Source organism: Leucoraja erinacea, chromosome 1, assembly GCF_028641065.1.
Source record: "Leucoraja erinacea ecotype New England chromosome 1, Leri_hhj_1, whole genome shotgun sequence".
NCBI classification, from domain to species: domain Eukaryota; kingdom Metazoa; phylum Chordata; class Chondrichthyes; order Rajiformes; family Rajidae; genus Leucoraja; species Leucoraja erinaceus.
This window is the reverse complement of record NC_073377.1, coordinates 83,478,762-83,499,145: the sequence shown is the minus strand read 5'-3', so window position 1 is coordinate 83,499,145 and position 20,384 is coordinate 83,478,762.

The window sequence follows — 20,384 nt, the reverse complement described above, 5'->3', positions numbered from 1 at the left end:
CTTTATGACTCTAAAATGTGGTTGGTGTTACAGAGTCTTGGGAAATGCCAAGGGACAATGCCCAGATAATCTGTCCTTGTGATGGTTGTGGATTGACTGCTGTTGGTCCCGAACCAAGAGTGAACAATGCTGTCTCACTCTAAATTTAATTGTGCAATTCTTAACTATTATTTCATCAAAAAGACAGGAATTTTTCAGCATTATAAAGTATTATTGATGTACATTTTTGGTTTTCAGTCTTGTGGAATCAACCCTTGGGCTTTTGACTCACATGTGACAGTAATGTTACTGAGTCATGGAGAAAATATCTCAGGTGCAAACAAAATACCTTGAACGGTTTACTGGAAACAATGACAAGTAGGACAGTTAACAATTCAATCAAAGTTGACTTGCCTTTATATTTTCCCAGCCGAGCAATTCATGTTGACAGACAAGAATGCAGCTGCTGGAATCTGGAGCAAAAAGCGTACAGGTTTGTAGGTTAATTGGCTTGGTATATGTGTAAATTGTCCCAAGTGTGTGTCAGATAGTTGTTTAACAAGGAACTGCAGATGCTGGAAAATCGAAGCTGGACAAAAATGCTGGAGAAACTCAGCGGGGGAGGCAGCATCTATGGAGTGAAGGAAATAGATGTCACATAGTGTTAGTGTGCAGGGATTGCTGGTCGGTGTGGACTCAGTGGACCATAGGGCCTGTATCGCTAAACTAAACTAAACTTTGTGGTCCAGTAGTATGAGGCGAGGCAAAGCGGACGGTTAATGTTTTGGGTCAAGACACAGCAGATCAGACAATTTTACTGCAGATTTTAAATTTTACTGCATATACGTCATCGGGTGGCGCTGCTCGCGACATCCTCGCCAGCAGTCTGTCCGTCCTTTCATTCTTTTTGTGATTTTTTGTCTGTCAAAAAAGTATGTTCCTGGAGGTTTTTTAGTCTTTTTATGTGGGGGGTGGGGAGGAGGAAGAGGGGCAACCGTTTCCCAGTCACTACCTTGTTGCGGATGCTTCTTTTCTCTGAGTCGCATCTTCGCTCCCCCCTGCCATCTGCATTGGCGCGGCCTTTCCTGCCGGAGACCAGCCAGAGTTTCAGCAGCGGCGCAGCACTGGATTCCATCGCGGAGTGGGCGATGCCTTACCGGGGACCACCGTGTTGGAGCTCCAGAGTGTTGGGCCAGCTGCTTTAACATCGTGGAGCTGTGATCTGCGGAGCTTCCAGCCGCGGGCGGCACTGACTTTAATATCGTGGAGGCCTGGGATCATTTGCCAAGGATTTTCTGAAGATGTAACTAGGAAAATGGACAAGGGAGAGCCAGTGGACGTAGTGTACCTGGACTTTCAGAAAGCATTTGATAAGGTCCCACATAGGAGATTAGTGGGCAAAATGAGGACACATGGTATTGGGGGTAGAGTGCTGACATGGATAGAGAAGTGGTTGGCAGACAGGAAACAAAGAGTAGGGATTAACGGGTCCCTTTCAGAATGGCAGGCAGTGACTAGTGGTGTACCGCAAGGCTTGGTGCTGGGACTGCAGCTATTTACAATATACATCAATGATTTGGATGAATGGATTCAAAGTAACATTAGCAAATTTGCAGATGACACAAAGCTGGGTGGCAGTGTGAACTGTGAGGAGGATGCTATGAGAGTGCAGGGTGACTTGGGCAGGTTGGGGGAGTGGGCAGATGCATGGCAGATGAAGTTTAAAGCGGATAAATGTGAGGTTATCCACTTTGGTAGCAAAAACGGGAAGGCAGATTACTATCTAAATGGGGTCGTTTTGGAAAAGGGGAAGTACAACGGGATCTGGGGGTCCTTGTACATCAGTTTATGAAAGTAAGAATGCAGGTACAGTAGGCAGTGAAGAAAGCGAATGGCATGTTGGCCTTTATAACAAGAAGAATCGAATATAGGAGCAAAGCGGTCCTTCTGCAGTTGTACAGAGCCCTAGTGAGACCACACCTTCGGAGCATTATTTACAGTTTTGGTCCCCTAATTTGAGGAAGAGCATTCTTGTTATTGAGGGAGTGCAGCGTAGGCTTACATGGTTAATTCCCGGGATGAGGGGACTGTCATATGCTGAGAGAATGGAGCAGCTGGAGTACACTCTGGAGTTTAGAAGGATGAGAGGATATCTCATTGAGACATATAAGATTATTAAGGGTTTTGGACACGCTAGAGGCAGGAAACATGTTCCCGATGTTGGGGAGCCCACAACCAGGGGCCACAGTTTAAGAATAAGAAGTAAGCCATTTAAAAAGGAGATGAGGAAACACTTTTTCTCACAGAGAGTGGTGAGTCTGTGGAATTCTCTGCCTCAGAGGGCAGTGGAGGTGGGTTCTCTGGATGCTTTCAAGAGAGAGCTAGATAGGGCTCTTAAAAATAGCGGAGTCGGGATATGAGGAGAAGGCAGGAACGGGGTACTGATTGGGGATGATCACCCATGATCACATTGAATGGCGGTGCTGGCTCAAAGGGCCGAATGGCCTACTCCTGCACCTATTGTCTATTGTCTGTTGTCTATTGTCTGTCTCTAGCTCTCTCACTCCCTCTCTCTCACCCTGTTACCTCGACATTCCCGGAATCATTGACGTTTTGCGGTAGACAAAAGTGCTGGAGAAACTCAGCGGGTGAGGCAGCATCTATGGAGCGAAGGAAATAGGCAACGTTTCGGGTCGAAACCCTTCTTCAGACCTGGCCCGAAATGTTGGCTATTTCCTTCGCTCCATAGATGCTGCCTTACCCGCTGAGTTTCTCCTGCATTTTTGTCTACCTTCGATTTTCCAGCATCTGCAGTTCCTTATACGACGTTTTGCGGTGACGGCTGCATCTGCGGTTCCTTTCTGTTGGGGGGGAAGAGTCCTGGCCAGTGGCGGCACCTGATAAGTGGTATAGTGCTTCAGAAGGAAAATCGAAGGTAGACTGTGGAGGCAGGGTGCATTTGACAGCTACCGTACGTGTTTCAAACAATGGGCTGCTGTAATGAGCTTGCCTTGGCATACATTTGGCATACCATGTCCGGATGTGGTGCAGTGCAATACTGGAGGTTTTAAAGTTAGTTAAAATATGTCACCTGCCGTGTTTCAGCTTTTTTGACCAAGGTCAATGTTAATAACACTCACCAGGCCGAAAGCTGTCATAGCCAAGCGTTGTCCATTCCTTCTCCCCGGGGATGCTGTCTGTCCCGGTGAGTTACTTCAGCTTTTTGTGTCTATCTGTAGCCTAGTGTTATTCGGCCGAGTGACCATTGGACCCTTCCTTGTATGTTATTTCCACATTTATAATAAATGTTTTCGGTGAACATCACCTCCACTGTTGGACACCCTGCCTCAGACGTGGTGCATTGTGTATTACTGGCACTGCTAGTTACTTCATCAAACGGTCACTGCAAATTACGTTTAGAAATGCCTTGAGCTATGATGTATGTTCGTCATCCACCATTGTAATTCAACAATGGCCTCAGCTGGCATTCACATTGGTCTGCCGTGCTGACCAGCGTGGTATTTGAGTGCTCGTTCCTTTGCTCGTTGCAAATTTTGACCTATAAGGTCGTTGCAGGCTTTTGTTAGATCTATTTGTTTGCCCCTAGGCAAAGTCACTGACATGTGAACTGTGTTAATTGTGAACCCCAGGTAATCAATAATCTTGGTAGGTGTCAATTTTGATTTAACTGGGTGGATGAGGAAACCAAGTCTTTCAAACATGATTTTTGTAGCTATGACCGATGATTCTGCAAATTCTTTGGTGACCCCAAAAATAAAAATGTCATCCAAATATGCCATAACTATGTGATTCTGAGATCGCAGTAAACCCAGAATAGGTTTCAGTAGTTTTGTGAATAGTCTGGGGGCTGAAGTCAGCCCATTCGGCAGTGCCTTGTATTGTCATGACTGACCCATCCAGTTAAACTTCAAATATCTCTTGTGCTCTTTGTGAATAGATACCGAATAGTATGCATCTTTAAGGTTGATGCATGCCATATAACCATTTTTGGAAACCAGCTGGATTGCTGTGCCAAAGTTATCCATTTTAAAATGTTTATATTGCACATATGTATTGAATTCTGTAAGATCTAGGATGATATGACACCCTCCATCTTTTTTCTCTTTCAAGAATATATAGATATAAATTGGTGAGGTTCCGAATGCGACCTCTCAATAACATTTTTGGCAGATTGTTTGGATTTCTGCTTGTATATCCAAACTTTCTTGTTGTGAGAAAACATATGTGCGGTTTGGTGCATGTTGTGTGGGTGGTAATGGATCTAAAATGAACTTAATTTTGAACCCTTGTATACTGTGCAGTATAAACGGATCCGTTATGACCCAACACCATTCATTCAAGAAATATTTCAACCTTCCCCACACTGGTACATGAGGCCTATCTAAGGTCTTCCCCAAGGAACTAGGTTGACTTACCTGCGATGTTACTGGTGGTATGGCACTGGTTTCCGCTCGCGAGGCTTGCAGGGTTGAGCTGGTGGTTTCCCTTTGCGCATTCTCGCTGTGGGCTGGCTGGGGCCTACCCCTAAAAATACCTTGATGCCTCTTGTGTAGATCTTCCACCAGTGCCGGGGCCCCTAGGTGTGTATCGCCTGGAGCTATAAGGGTCATCCGTTGTGATGAACCCTTTTGTGTGGTCTGGCCTTTAGTTATGAGGTGGATGGTCTTTGCCTCATCGTCCAGATCCTGTACCTGCTTTGGCAGTTCTTCGCCAAATAGGAAGTTGGCTAGCTGGACGTTGCTGGCTTTGCATAGCACAGCAAACTTTGAATTTATTGCCGGTCTGATTGCGTTTTTACGCAGGCAATTGATTTCAAAATGGGCATTACAGAGTAATGGCCATGGTATCTTGTTCTCTGTCGCTCAGTAGCCCTCCATCTACTTTTGCAAATGACGTGATGCCAGACGCCACTAGTTTGAGGACTTTCTGGAGTTTTATATCCTGTGTCCTGACTCCTGGTCCAATCTGTCCTCAGATGGTGTGGTTCACAGCTTGTACATTGAGGGAGGCACAGTTTGCATGAGGTGGGTACCTGTTCATGGTCTCCTCCATAACCAGGTCTTTCAACTGGTGAGCTGCCAAGTAATTTATATTACTGGCCAGGTCTTCGTCCAGGGGTGCACCCAATGGTGTGGTTATTGCAAACCTGGATGATTGTAGCGGTACTTCTACTCTGCGCCCCTGGGAATGCTCCCCCACTGTGCTCCCATATCCAGAATCAGGATAATGTTGCCCCGATGAACTTCCTCCTTCTCCAGGAAAGACATTTTGCTGACCCATGTATGAGGCTGCTGGCACAGCCTGCTGTTGAGACCCAGGCTGATACTGCTCCCTCCTACGGTTGCAGATCATTATGGAGCAACTTCTCCATAAGTTGCTCCATATGGGTAAGCCACCCACAGACGCTTCCCGATAACGGAGGGAATCCCTCTTCCCCCCGACTCATCTGAGTCCATGGGTCTTGCAGACTTGTGTGTGGCCTTGCGCCCCGCCGGGACCACCACGATGCTTTGCTCAGGCACCAGGTCTGCTCCTGCCAGCTCTGCTGCCGGCGGCAATGTGGGTAAAACAGACAGTCGCCCGCTACCCGGATTACTGCGGTCTTCGGTAGCCGACTTCCCCACAGACCATCTCTTCACTTTTGACATGCTGGGTCCACTCCTGAAAATACATATTTTCAGAACCCGCCAAAAGACCGCAGAGTAGTTTAAAAAAACTTACCTGCCGCTTTTTAAACTTAACCGCTGGGAGGACGCAGCGCCCCTGCCAGCCGGTCATTGCGCACGCAGACGGACGGCCCTTCTTCACGTAGTCACTCACGTGACTCCAAAGTAAAATCTACAGACAGCTCTCGCAGTCAGGATCAAACGTGGGACTCTGCTGCTGTGAAGCAGCAACTTCACAGTTTGTGCCACTGTGCTGCCTCTTTCCTTTTAATTATCTTTCCTGTTGCCACCTCTAGTTCCATCAGATGAGGGATGATTTTCTCATTAGAATCCTGTGACCTGTGGCACAGGAGTGGGTGCTGGGTCTAATGTTGTTAATTATCAACATTAGCAATTTAAATGACAATATAGTTAACATTCTAAATACATTTTCAGATAACATCAAAATTGTGGACACCAAGAATGAATATCTAAATTTGCACAAGAATCTAGATTCGTTGAGTAGTTGGGCAAAGGAATGGCAAATTAATTTAACTCTGACAAGTGTAAGGTGTTGCACTTTGGTCTTTCAATCTGGGCAGTACAGTGAACATCATTTTAACGGACCTGTTTATAATAGATATTGGTTACAGCTGACAAACCTATCGATGACTGCCAATGGCTGCCCTGGCTCGCATCGTCTCCCCGGCTGCTTATAGCCCTGATTGCTGATGCCATCCCTGGCTTGCACAGCCTCCGATTGCCTCCAGCCCAGGCTGCCCACGCCACTGCCGACCAACATAGCTTCCTCAGCCACTTCCAGACTGTGCCTACCCCAGCCACCGTAAAGTTATATATCTATATCACTGATTACTGTTATTATACAGTGACTTCCTTCCACAAGCTGCTCATAGAGTAGCTTGGCTCTTTATGAAAATAAAGAGGCAAGCTAATTATTTTCATATGTTCACAACTTTTCAGATTCATTAACTGCAGAGGAAATAATAAGCTGTTCTTGATGAAGGATGTTTTGAGATATTATAGGATATTATAGGAGTGTTTTGTGGGGGCCAGCTGGGTTGTTGGTTTTGGTGAAAACAAGCAGCTGTGAATTGGCTTTACAGAATCAAGCTTTTCCTCACTGTATGCTTTCAGTCACCATACTTTTTTGCTCACTGTGGCATCCAGCTGTCCATTCCTGTTTGTGTACCCTCCTCACATTCCGGTCCCTGGCCATGTAAGAGACCTTTATCTCATCGCAAACAACTAACATGTTCACATTGACAGGAAAAGGATAAAAAATATCACGAGATCTTGACATTAACTCCGAAAGGTTCTTCAGATTCTTAGGATTTTAAAACCCTTCACTCCTTTGATGATCTGTACCATACACAGCAGTGCTGCTAGTACAGCTTCAGTATCTCGGGTTCAGTCCTGACCTCTGCTACAGTGTTTGAGGTGTTTGCTCATGTTCCCTGTGACAGTTTGGATTTCCTACAGGTGCTTTGATTTCTTTCCACGTGCAAATGATGTGCAGTTTGGTAGTTCAGGATTACTCCTGGTGCGCTAGTGTGAGGTAGAACTGGGTGCTGGGTTAATGAGAACGAGGGGAGAATAGATTACAGGAAAAATTACTTGGGGAAATTAGATTATTCAGCTAACTGGAATAGTTCTAATGGGCTAATGGCCAACCAGATCACAAGGAAATATGGAAATTCCCCACAGGAAATGAAGTGGCAAGAGATAGTTTTGCACTGTGTAAAAATAACTTGATCTAGATATGATGACAGTATCGTACACGCCCGATTCAATTTCCCGTCTGGGTATTTAATGTCGGAGAACTGTGACTGATAATATGAACCTACATTTCTTGGTCAAATTATTCACATTACTTAATTGAGCGCCTTAATTAAAACAGTATTTACCATAAGCAGTTAAATAAAATTATACTTTTATGTTTGCTAGTTGGATAAAATTGGCCTCAGAGGGCGGTGGAGGCAGGTTCTCTGGATGCTTTCAAGAAAGAGCTAGATAAGGCTCTTAAAAATAGCGGAGTCAGGGGATACGGGGTGAAGGCAGGAACGAGGTACTGATTGGGGATGATCAGCCATGATCACATTGAATGGCGGTGCTGGCTCGAAGGGCCAAATGACCTTCTCCTGCACCTATTGTCTATTGAAAGTTCAGAGGGAAGGGCCTGTTTCTGTACATCTAACCTCTATGACTCTAAAATGTAGTTGGTGTTACAGTTACCATGGCTACATTTTGGTTTTCAGTCTCGTGGAATCAACCCTTGCTCTTTTGCTCAGGTGCAAACAAAATACCTTGAACAGTTTACTGGAAACAGTCACAAGTAGGACAGTTAACAATTCAATCAAAGTTGACGCATTTATATTTTACCGGCAGAGCAATTAATGTTGACTGACAAGAATGCAGCTGCTGAAATCTGGAGCAAAAAGCGTACAGGTTTGTAGGTTAATTGGCTTGGTATATGTGTAGATTGTCCCAAGTGGTCGGATAGTGTTAGTGTGCAGGGATTGCTGGTCGGTGTGGATTCAGTGGACCATAGGGCCTTTATCTCTAAACTAAACTAAACTTTGTGGTCCAGCAGTATGAGGCAAGGCAAAGGGACGGTTAATGTTTTGGGTTAAGATACTGCAGAACAGATATTTTTACTGCAGATTTTTTAAATATTTAATATTATATAGATATTTCTGGTCAGCCCAGCTGGTAAACGCAATCTCCAATTTCCATTGAGATGGTGACAATATGCTCCCTTCTATCTTAGGCTCCAGTCCATTCTGTGCCGGCAATCCCAAGGCTTTATTGAATAGAAGGCTTCTATAATAGAATGCCAATGTACTCAAAAGTCAGAATATTGTGCATCTTGGTCAATGGTTAAATGATGCTTTATTTATCACATATACAACTGCTATGTTAAGGGTTTGGGTTTGGACACGCTAGAGGCAGGAAACATGTTCCCGATGTTGGGGGGAGTCCAGAACAAGGGGCCACAGTTTAAGAATAAGGGTAAGCAATTTAGAATGGAGATGAGGAAACAGTTTTTCTCGGTGGAATTCTCTGCCTCAGAGGGCGGTGGAGGCGGGTTCTCTGGATACTTTCAAGAGAGAGCTAGATAGGGCTCTTGGGATAGCGGAGTCAGGGGATATGGGGAGAAGGCAGGAACGAGGTACTGATTGGGGATGATCAGCCATGATTACATTGAATGTAATCGAAGGGCTGAATGGCCTACTCCTGCACCTATTGTCTATTGTCTATTGCACAGTGAAATTATTTTAACATATATTACACATGCAGGCGCCGCGATGTTTTGGCATCATTTCCAAATTCAAAGTCTGGTTGGCCCACATGCCCAGAGCATTTCCCATGAACCATCATCCCTCTCCCCTGGCCATGTAAGACCTCTGCTACAGTTTTTGAGGTATTTGCTCATGTTCCCTGTGACAGTTTGGATTTCCTGAAGGTGCTCTGATTTCCTTCCACGTGCGAACGATGTGCAGTTTGGTAGTTCAGGATTACTCCTGGTGCGTTGCCTATTTCCTTCGCTCCATAGATGCTGCTGCACCCGCTGAGTTTCTCCAGCACTTTTGTCTACCTTCGATTTTCCAGCATCTGCAGTTCCTTCTTAAACATTTACTCCTGGTGTGCTAGTGTGAGGTAGAATTGTGGGGGTTGGGTTAATGAGAACGAGGGGAGAATAGATTACAGGAAAAATTACTTGGGGAAATTAGATTGTCCATTAGATTGGCCATTTGAAACTATTGAAACTGGTGCAGTTTCAATAGGCCCAATGGCCAACTTCTATATCACAAGGAAATGTTGAAATTCCCCCACAGGAAATGACATGGTAGGTGATAGTTTTGCACTGTGAAAAAATAACTTGACCTAGGTGCGCTGACAGTATCGTACACACCCGATTCAATTTCCCCTCTGGGTACATTGGAGAATTGTGAATGATAATATGAATTTACATTTCCTGGTCAAATTATTTCTTAATTGAGCTTCTTAATTAAAACAGTATTTGCCATAAGCACGGTTAAATACAATTATACTTTTATGTTTGCTGGTTGGATTATGAATATGTTATTATTTCTCAAATTTTAGCTGGATAAACATAAACTCTTTCAAAGCCTCATGTATGAATCTGAACCCACACAAATGACTCCCCACTTCTGAGCAGGAGTTGTTTTAACACCTTTGTTCCCTGCAGTCTTGGAAGTTCTCAGACCACTCTGTAATCAATTAAAATGCACTATAGACCCTTAACCCGATTCACCATCACTTGCAAAAAGTGCAACCACTATTCTGTCCCACCCCCCAAAAAAACAAATAAACAAACACATGCAGACACACGCACATCTGTCTTGCACCTTATACCTCCCTATCCTTACTTCTGTAATTATACCCTACCCATCCATACTGGATGCCTTTGTTCTGGCTCAAAATCTCCAGGTATTCAAATTAGATCCAAGCTCTGGGTCTACTAATGCCCACACAACCCAGGACAGACAGGAGGCATCTTGTAATTGTGGCACATGGATCTGTCATCATAAGATAGTCTTATCAAAAACAAGGCTGTGTACCTGCCATTCGAGTCCATGTTTTGAAAGGTGATAATGCTGGAAAAGTTCCTTGTCACAGGGCATGCCACCAGAAAGTTGAATCACGCTGTATCTATAGACTTCTGACCACAAACCAATTTAAACCAAAGTATAAACCAAACAAAGGATGTTCAGTGTTCTTATTGAGCTCTTTGACAGTACAGGCTTTAGTATTGGTCTATTTTTCCTCCGAAGTTGGGGACAAGCTAAACAGTCATTTATTTCGGGAACATCGCCTATTCTTATGCTCCAGAGATGCTACCTAACCTGCTGAGTTACTCCAGAAGTTTGTCTTTTTTTGTAAGCCAGCATCTGCAGTTCCTTGTGTCTAGTCATTTACTTCCATGCATGCATTAGACAGTGCTTTGCTTTGATTTGGCTGCTGTCCAATTATGAGTATTCGAGGTCTTCACCCTGGTAGAAGCATCCTTATTGATTGCATCCATTACTACTATTGTAACCATAGGGCCAGACAGCCTGACTGCAAGCATTGGTGGCTTTAGTTTAAACTAGACTAAGTGGGACCCGTTGGGTCCCATGTTCACACAGGAGGGCTGGTCCTCTGACGCAATATTCCACCTCTCCACCAATTCTAATATTGGTGGCCAGTGGGGGGGGCTTTCTGGAGCGCTGGTATGGGTTCTTGGGGTGACAGCTCAGTCCCTCAAGCCTGATGTGCTGGCAACTCACTCACGGCTGGTGGACTGGCAGTTGACTCATGGCTATTCCTTGAAATTCCATTTCAAACAAGGTGCAAGGCCACCAAATTCAAATCCATTTTCCTACCATTTCAATCAGGGTGCAACGCCACCAAATTCAAGTGCAGTTTCTTACCAATTCGAGCAAGGTGCAAGGCCACCAAATTCAAGTGCAGTTTCCTACCACTTCAAGCAGGGTACAAGGCCACCGAATTCAAGTGCAGTTTCCAACCACTTCAAGCAGGGTGCAAGGCCACCAAATTCAAGTGCACTCATACCAATTCAAGCAAGGTACAAGGCCACCAAATTCAAGTGCAGCTTCATACCACTTCAAGCTGAATCCATGGCCACCAAATTCAAGTGCAGTTTCATACCACTTTCAGCAGGGTGCAAGGCCACCAAATTCAGTGCAGTTTCATACCACTTCAAGCAGGGTGCAAGGCCGCCAAATTCAAGTGCAGTTTCATTCCACTTCAGGCAGGGTGCAAGGCCACCAAATTCAAGTGCAGTTTCATACCATTTCAAGCAGGGTGCAAGGCCACCAAATTCAAATGCAGCTTCATACCATTTCATGCAGGGTGCAACGCCACAACATTCAAATGCAGTTTCAGACCATTTCATGCAGGGTGCAAGGCCACCACATTCAAATGCAGTTTCATACCATTTCAAGCAGGTGAAACCACCATAAAACCACACAAAACACCAAACTCACAGTTCAGTAGACATTCAGTGTGTTCAGTTGATTCACAGCTCAGACAGAGTCATGACCTCTCCCTCCCCCATCATGCAGAGACTGAGCCACACCCACACTTCCGGGTTTTATAACCGCTCCCACCGGAAAAGGTGTGGCCTTCATGGCGTGATTGACAAGAGAGCGATTCTCAACATTTTTTAAACACTAATAACACTTTTATTTTTAATTGATGGGAAGAATCCTCTGCACCTGCTGTGCGGAGAGGGACTGAGTAAGATGGCCAAAAATCACAGAAGTGGTAGCGTTTTATCTAAAATCAATATACAGTGCAAACAGGAAGTTACCCAAACCACCATTTGCAGTAGTGCCTTTTAACTTCAAGCCAAAGCACCCAAACCACCATTAGCAGTAGTGCTTGTTTACTTCAACCCAAAGCACCCAGACCACTATTTGCAGGCAGTGCCCTTTTTATTTCAAACTAGCCATATTTTCATTTTCGAACCACATTAATGGGACTCACAGTTGAGTAGACATGCGTTCAGTGTTATTCAGAGCTCAGAGAGACGTGACCCTCTGGCTTCCTCCATCTTGCAGAGATTGAGTGAGGCACACCACTTCCGGGTTTTATAGTCCCTCCCCCTCCCACCAGCAGGGGCAGCAGAGAGAATGGTAATTTAAAAAAAAACATTAATATCTCTCCGATGGGAAAAATCCTCCAGTCCCGGAAGGCGGAGGGGGGCTCTGAGCGAGGTGGCCAAAAATGACGGCCATAGGTGGCGGCGTTCTCTCGGAAATCACAGCACAGTGAGCCAAAAGCGGTCAAGATCAGACTTTTACTAATATAGAAGATATATAATAGTGTCAGGCAACCAAGATTTCAAAAGCTCATGCATGCCCATCCCTTTCTCGTCAATTATAAGATGTTGGCTGCTGGCGACATGTATGAAGTAGCACAGAGTGCCCATCGTTTGTAACTATCATTGGTAGTACAGGTGCACAACCTTTTATCCGAAAGCCTTGGGACCAGACACTTGTCGGATTTCGGACATTTTCGGATTTCCGAATGGAACATTTTTAGCGTAGATTAGGTAGGTAGCGCGGGCGGCTTGAAAAGTCTGGAGCAGCTGCCTCCTCCCCGGAGACCGGGAGAATCATTGTAAATCATTGCATAAATGTTAGTCAGTTAGTTTGGAGGGATTTTATGTGGTGGTGGTGGAGTAGGGGTGAAGGGGGAAACTTTAATTCTTAGTCCCCTACCTGGTCGGCGACTCCTAACCTCGCGGAGCTAGGGGCTCCGTCCGGCCGCGGGCGGCGCCGGTTGGAGCTCCGACCCCAACAACTCCACACCTGGCTGCGCGGCTCCAAATCCAGCGACGCTCCGCGAACGTTGGGAGTCGGCGGCCACAGCGCTCCGGAGCTTGCCGCACGGCGACCCGGTAAGGCACTGCTATCCCAGCGCTGCGACGCCGCCGACTCCCGACATTCGCGGAGCTGGGGCGTCCGGCCGCGGGCCGCGCTGGATTTGGAGCGCCTCGCAGCCAGGGGTAGAGTTGCCGGGGTCGGAGCTACAACCGGCGCCGCCCGCAGCCCCACCGGCCACAGCGCTGCGGAGCTTACTGCACGGCGACCCGGTAAGGCATTGACCGCTCCCCGCCTCTCCGACCAGGTAGGGGACTAAGAATTAAAGTTTACCCCTTCACCCCCCCTTCACATAAAAGCCCTCCAAACTAACTGACTAACATTTAGGCAATGATTTACAGATGTTTAAGCGTCTCCCGGTCTCCGGGGAGGAGGCAGCCGCTACAGTAGTACAGACCTGGGTTGACCGTGGGTCGTTTCGGGTCAAGTTTGGCGCCAAACGCGAGCTTTGGTGCGCAGACGACATCTGGAAAAAATGGCCGGTTTTCGGAGTTTTTCGGTTTCCGGAACACCGGATAAAAGGTTGTGCACCTGTATATGGTAAAATAATTGATGAACTGTAAGGAAAGGGTTCAATGTTTGCAAAATGTACAAGTGACTCACTGCAAACTCACAATTTCTGTTCTTGACATATATGCTAAATTTTAGAAGTTAGAAGCACAGAAGCGAGCGATTAGGGAAAAGAACAAAACTAGATACCGCTTGAGGTGATCGTGCTCCAAGTCACGTAGGCTGTGGTCAGAGATTGGCCACAAGCCAAGGACAAAAGTCTAGAAACCAAATATAAAGGGGTGACAAGCCCATCGATCGTTGGGATTTCATTGTGTCGGGTCGCAATTGGTGCCAAGGTGATGACAACAGACAAGGCATCCGCCTGCCTTCGCAGATTCAGAATCCCCAGGCATCGTTTCAGTATTTGTCTTTTTTGAATGTGTAATCTCATAAAAGAGCTTGCTGCATAATAAAATAGGTGTCAGCTTTCAAAATTATCATACTCTGATTCATGAGAATCAATTGATGTAATTTGTGTAGCAACACTTCATCAGACACAGCTGCAGATATTCCCAAGGTACACTGAATCTGAATGATCTCCATTTCTTGTTTTAACTGTAGTATTTTATGGTTAGCTATCAGATCCTCGCCTAAATCTGAATGTAATAAATACACAGATGGCTGCTGTTGCTGCGTGAGGGTTTGTAACAAGCTCTAGTCTGCTGGCTCAACTATTTGTCTACTGATGGCGTTCTGAGATTCCTTCTCCACTCTAACTCTCCTGGTGTCAATGAACAACTTTTGGTGAATCTAAAAAGCAAGGTAGAACAACTTTAGCACTAAAAATAACTAATTACTGGACTACCTTCTACTATTTCATTGAGTGGAAAAGACTACTGGTCTTACAATGGGCGAGCCAATTGCCCTCCAAAGTGTCTTGGATAACATGCAGCAAATGCAGCTCAACATGATATTACATATGGACAATAAAATTGATCCAATTGGAGCAAGCCTGACTAACATTGAAGGCTCACTTCAAACGCTTGGAGAGCAAGTAACGGAGCTTGAGCATAGAGTTAGCTCCAACGAGGATAATATAATAGACCTGGTTGGACGTGTAAAATCACTTGAAAAAGAAAACGCTGACCTGAAAATTTGGGCAGATGACGCTGAGAACAGAAGCAGACGTTCCAACTTACGTTTCGTCGGCATCCCCGAGAGGGTCGAGTCCAAAGATATCACCGGATTCATGGGCCGTCTGATACCGCAGCTTCTCGGTGAAGCGAATTTCCCCACTCCTCTAGTGATTGAGCGCTGTCACCGTACTGGTCGCAAGGATAACTCCAGAGCCAAGGGTCCGAGGCCGATCCTGGTGAAGTTCCACTATTTCCAGGATAAGCTGAGGATAATGAAGCTCTCCCGGGAGAAAAATGTGCCCCTTGAGTACAACGGAGCTCGGGTTCATATCTACCCGGACTTCAGCGCTGGTCTTGTCCAGAGACGCCGGGAGTATGATGCGGCTAAGAAGAAGCTACGCGACCGTGACATTAAATACGCATTGATCTTTCCCTGCACACTGAGAGTTGTCCACGCTGGCAAGACACAGTTCTTTCGCACTCCTGATGAAGTTGAGACATTTCTTGGTGAGCTCTCCTCCATTACCTCCTCCATGGACTCTGATATAACAGCCTAATGTTGGTGGCCAGTGGCTGGTGATAGCGTTAGCACAATAATGTTGTTTGCCGATGAACTTTGTGTTTAGCTGGTTTTGGTTGTATTTTTCTATAATTTTCCTACTCAACTTTTGATTTTGATAAAATGATGCCGGCGGCTCCTCTTGTAATTATTTAACCGCTGGACCAGCATTAATTTTTCTGTCTTATTTGCAAAGTTGTAGCTGGCATGAGAGTTGTTATGATTGATGCTGCTTTACTACTGTTTTTTATGTTTTTTGGTTACTTCATACATATTACTTGTATGTGTATATCAGTTGTATGTATATATATGTCTGTATGCATCTCTAAAAATTGTCTCGGGTATTATTATTATTAATTAATTAATTATTAAATATGGAAGAAGGGTTTAGGGAGAAGGGGTGAGATTAAATAAGTTATTCTTCTTCTCACTCCTTTTCGAGCTTGTAAAGAAAAAGTGTTGGAAATTTAAATTTTGCTTTATGCTTTTCATTGCTTTGCAAATATTGCCTGGAATGTCCAATTGTTTGACTACTTCGATTTTGTTGTTGTTATTTATTCCTATTTATGCCTTTACTTATTCGGAAGAAATAAACAAATAACAAATAATAAATAACAAATAACTGTTGCCGTAAAAAGTGTTGCAATTGCCGTAAAACGTCGTAACACTAAGAGTTGAGTTTTCTTTTTCTATACAAAATGTAAAAGGTTGTTTGAATGGTAAAGGATTGGTCCCTATAAACAATTGATTATAATCAATTACCAATTATTTGAATATTGAAATAGACAAATTTGATCCATTGACAATTAAAGGCATATGAAGTTTAATCTAGATTTTTTTTTTTTATTTTTATTTTTTATTAACCATATGAGATAATATGAGTTGTTATTTTGGGCTTCATAATGCCCCATTAATTTAAACATAAATGGTCCAGGACCTCATACTTTGATCTATTTGCATAAATATGAGCTATGCAGACTGAGGTGTGTATGCTCGCTTTTTTTTTCTTTTTCTCTCTCTCTCTCTCTCTCTCTCTCTCTCTCTCTCTCTCAATCAATCTCAATGACGCAGCCTGATCTTGTGTGCTTTGTCTGTCCTGTCTTCTGTGTGTGTGTGTTTGTGTCAATCTGTGTATGTGGCTCTCTCGTCCCCTTTCTCATGCTATTTCCCTGCCCCACTCCCCCAACCTTATCTACACCCAATTGATCCACAATTGATACAGCTAAAGGTCTAAAAATCATCCATTTGAACATTAGGAGTCTTCTTCCAAAGATAGATTTAATTAGAGTTTGGATTGCACAGAATAAACCTGACATAATAACATTTTCAGAAACATGGTTACATAGTGAAATTTGTGACAATGATATTCATATTGATAATTTTGTATTATATAGAGCAGATAGGCCTACGAGAGCTGGAGGTGTGGCTTGTTATGTGTCAACTCGCTTTATATCTGAACCTGCCATCCCTAAAGTAACCTCATTTCTCTTTGAAAGCCTTTTCATTAGGTTAAAACTTCATGAGAATAAACATCTAATTATCGGCACTATCTATCGATCCCCCCCTGTTCATCCTGACTCAACTAAGTCCCTAATTTCCACTCTCACCTCTATTGAACACCCATGTGAATTAGTGCTTCTTGGTGACTTCAATAAAAACTGGCTCGATCGCTCCTCTTCTAACGACAAAAACTTGCTTAAAAGTATAAACCTGACCCAGTTAATCAACGAACCTACCAGAGTTCATGGCAATTCTACATCACTATTAGATTGGATTCTTGTTACCCATCCTGACCGAATCTTAACATCTGGTGTTTTGTCAGATTGCTTTAGCGATCATTCTGCTATTTTCTGTGTGTGGAAGATTAAACCTTCCCGTCTCCCTCCTAAACATATTCGTGTTAGACAATGTAGAAAATTTAATTATGATAATTATATGCATGACCTGATTGCAATAAACTGGGACAGGTTTCAACTTATACCAACTGTCGAGGATGCCTGGAATTATTTATACACTGAAGTCACAAGAGTTATCGATAAGCATGCCCCCTGGAGAGAAATAAAAGTCAAGGGAAAACATTTACCATGGATTAGTGCTGATTTGATCAACCTTTTTAATGAGCGGGATAAAGTCTGGAAGACTTTCAGGGAAACAAAGGACCCTGCTGATTGGGAAAAATATAGGTCCTTAAGGAATCAGTGTACGACAAAAACACGTAATGCTAAATCAAGTCATTTTAAAAAACATCTTTCTGAAGACATGCATAATCCAAAAAAGTTTTGGAAAAGACTAAATAATGTTCTTAATAAATCAAATCAAAATATCAGCACTCAGATTCGGGTCAACAATGACATCATTCAGGACCCTGCTGTTATATCCAATGCTTTCAACCAGCACTTCTCCACTGTATGTAGCTCTACTGTATTTGACTCATCTATTATATGTGACTTTCCAGCTACCTCTACATGTAGAAGCTCTTTTTCTTTTCAAAAAATAAAACCTGTTGACGTTCAACATGCTATTAATGAATTAAAGGATGATTGTGGATCTGGACCAGCTGGTATTGAGACTAAATTCATTAAGTTAGGAGCTAATATTCTAATGTACCCACTATGCGACCTGTTTAATTTGTCCTTCTCAACTTGTACCCTCCCTTCCGCATGGAAGTGTGCCAATGTTACTCCACTGCATAAGGGAGGCGACCCACACGATATTAACAATTACCGCCCCATCTCAATTATCAACTCGGTGGCTAAAATCCTCGAGAAACTAGTGTTCAACCAGCTATCACATTATGTCTCAACTTTCAACATTCTATCTCCATGCCAGTCTGGGTTCAGACCTAATCACTCCACAACTACAGCTCTGTTAAAACTCACCAGCGATGTGTTCACTGCTTCTGAGGATGGTAAACTCACCGGTGCCATCTTTCTTGATCTAACCAAGGCCTTTGATGTTGTTGACCACTACCTACTGCTTGATAAACTTTACTCTATTGGTCTTTCTCAAAACAATCTACTGTGGTTTAACTCATACCTTCATAACAGACGCCAATGTGTCACCTTTAATGGAAGTCAATCCAATTCCTTAATTGTTGAGAAGGGGGTCCGCAAGGTTCGTCCTTGGGACCACTCCTTTTCTCTATTTTCATAAACGACCTCCCTAATATCTGTTCTGACTGTCAAACACAACTATATGCCGATGATGCAGTGCTATATACATCTAGTACTAACAAGTCTGAAATTGAAAGAAACCTTCAATCAGATCTTACTTCTGTTCAGAAATGGCTATTATTTAATCAATTAATTTTAAATAAAAATAAATCATGCAGTATGTTATTTGGTACCAGACAAGGCCTTGGTGATTCTGTAGATCTATATCATTTAATGAAGGATCACCATTAGAACAAGTATTGAACTTCAAATATCTTGGTGTTTGGCTCGACCCAACGCTTTCATTTACGCAGCATAGTGAGATGATTACTAAAAAACTCAGCTGTAATCTAGCTATTCTTTACCGCCATATAAACAGTTTCACCTTTCAGATGAGAAAAATAATTGTCTCTCAACTACTACTACCAACACTGGATTATGCTGATATTGTCTATCAGAATACATTTGATACACATCTTCAACCCCTTAATGTAGTTTATAATAGTCTTTGCAGATTTATTTTAAGGTGTCCATATATAACTCACCACTGTTCTATGTACAAAACTCTAAACTGGTTATCCCCCCCACGCTCGAAGATGCTACCACTGGTTCCAGTTCATCTTTAAATGCATCCATCTCAATTACCCTTCTTATTTAAAACAAGACCTATTACCATACACACCCTCATATTCACTAAGACATATTCAGCAACCCTTCTTTTTCATTCCAAGAACTAACAAAGAAATTGGGAGACGTGCATTTAAATTCAAAGCTCCTTCTGACTGGAACACTCTGCCTAGTACCATAAGAACTATTAGCTCATTTCGTTTATTTAAAAATACACTTTTACCCTTCCTTATAAAACCATGTACCTGTTTCTAGTATTAGAGTATTCGAGCTCCTTTATCTAGCTTGCTGTGTGTGATCATTTGGCATAACTATTGTAAATGCATGGCCATTACACTTATGTATTATTGTATTGCATAGTGTAACAAGGTCTTATATTGTATTGTCACAATATCATGAAATAATATATCATATAATGTTGATAGTATGTATTAACGTACGATGTATGATAGGTGGTATATGGTATTATGCATTAATATTATGCTGTAACACATAACTATTGTTATTATTGGATATGTAAAGCCAATTAACAATTGTTATAAACTATAACAAGTGGGGATGGAGGGGTTTTGGGATTGGTGTGTGGGTAGGTGGGTCAATGAGAGCCTCTATGTATGTTATGTCTTGTGCTGTATGTTCTATGTTGGACCCGCTCGAAAACAAGATGACTGTCCATCTCAAGGGGTTATCCATGAATAAACTTGTTTCAACTTGTTTCAACACTTCAAGGACACTGTACATAAACGCTTTGGTTTATTCTTCCACCATTCCTTTACATCCTGGCAACATGTGTCCGCTGACCTTTCTGACAATCTCCATTAGCTTGCGGACACTTTGATGCAACTTAGTGATGGTACACACCTGTGTTCTTCGTGTAGTCGGCAAATTTCTGCGATATGAACTGAGGCCTATTGTCTGAATATTATGTCACTAGTAGACCATGTCTTGCGAAGATTTCCATCAAAACTGCCACATTCTTTTCCAATGTTGTAAACTTAATTATCATATCCTCATAATATCGGCTGTAGTAATCAATCCCAACTTGTATTGACTCTCCTGGTGGAAGTGGGCCTAGAAATTCTACAGCAACATATTTCCATTGACCTGTCGGTAACAATGTGCTTCATATTGGCTCAGGTGGATTGGTTCTGCTTACCATCTGACATCCATGGCATGACCTTGCATGTCGTTCTGCATCTTTTTCCATCCCTGCCGACCGTACTTATGTACGAAGATTTATTTAGTTCCAACAACTCCTAAATTTCCTTCGTAAGCCAACAAGTTAAGTAGATTATACCCTCGTGTTTATTTTTGTGCTGCCTGCCACTACTGCTGTGAGA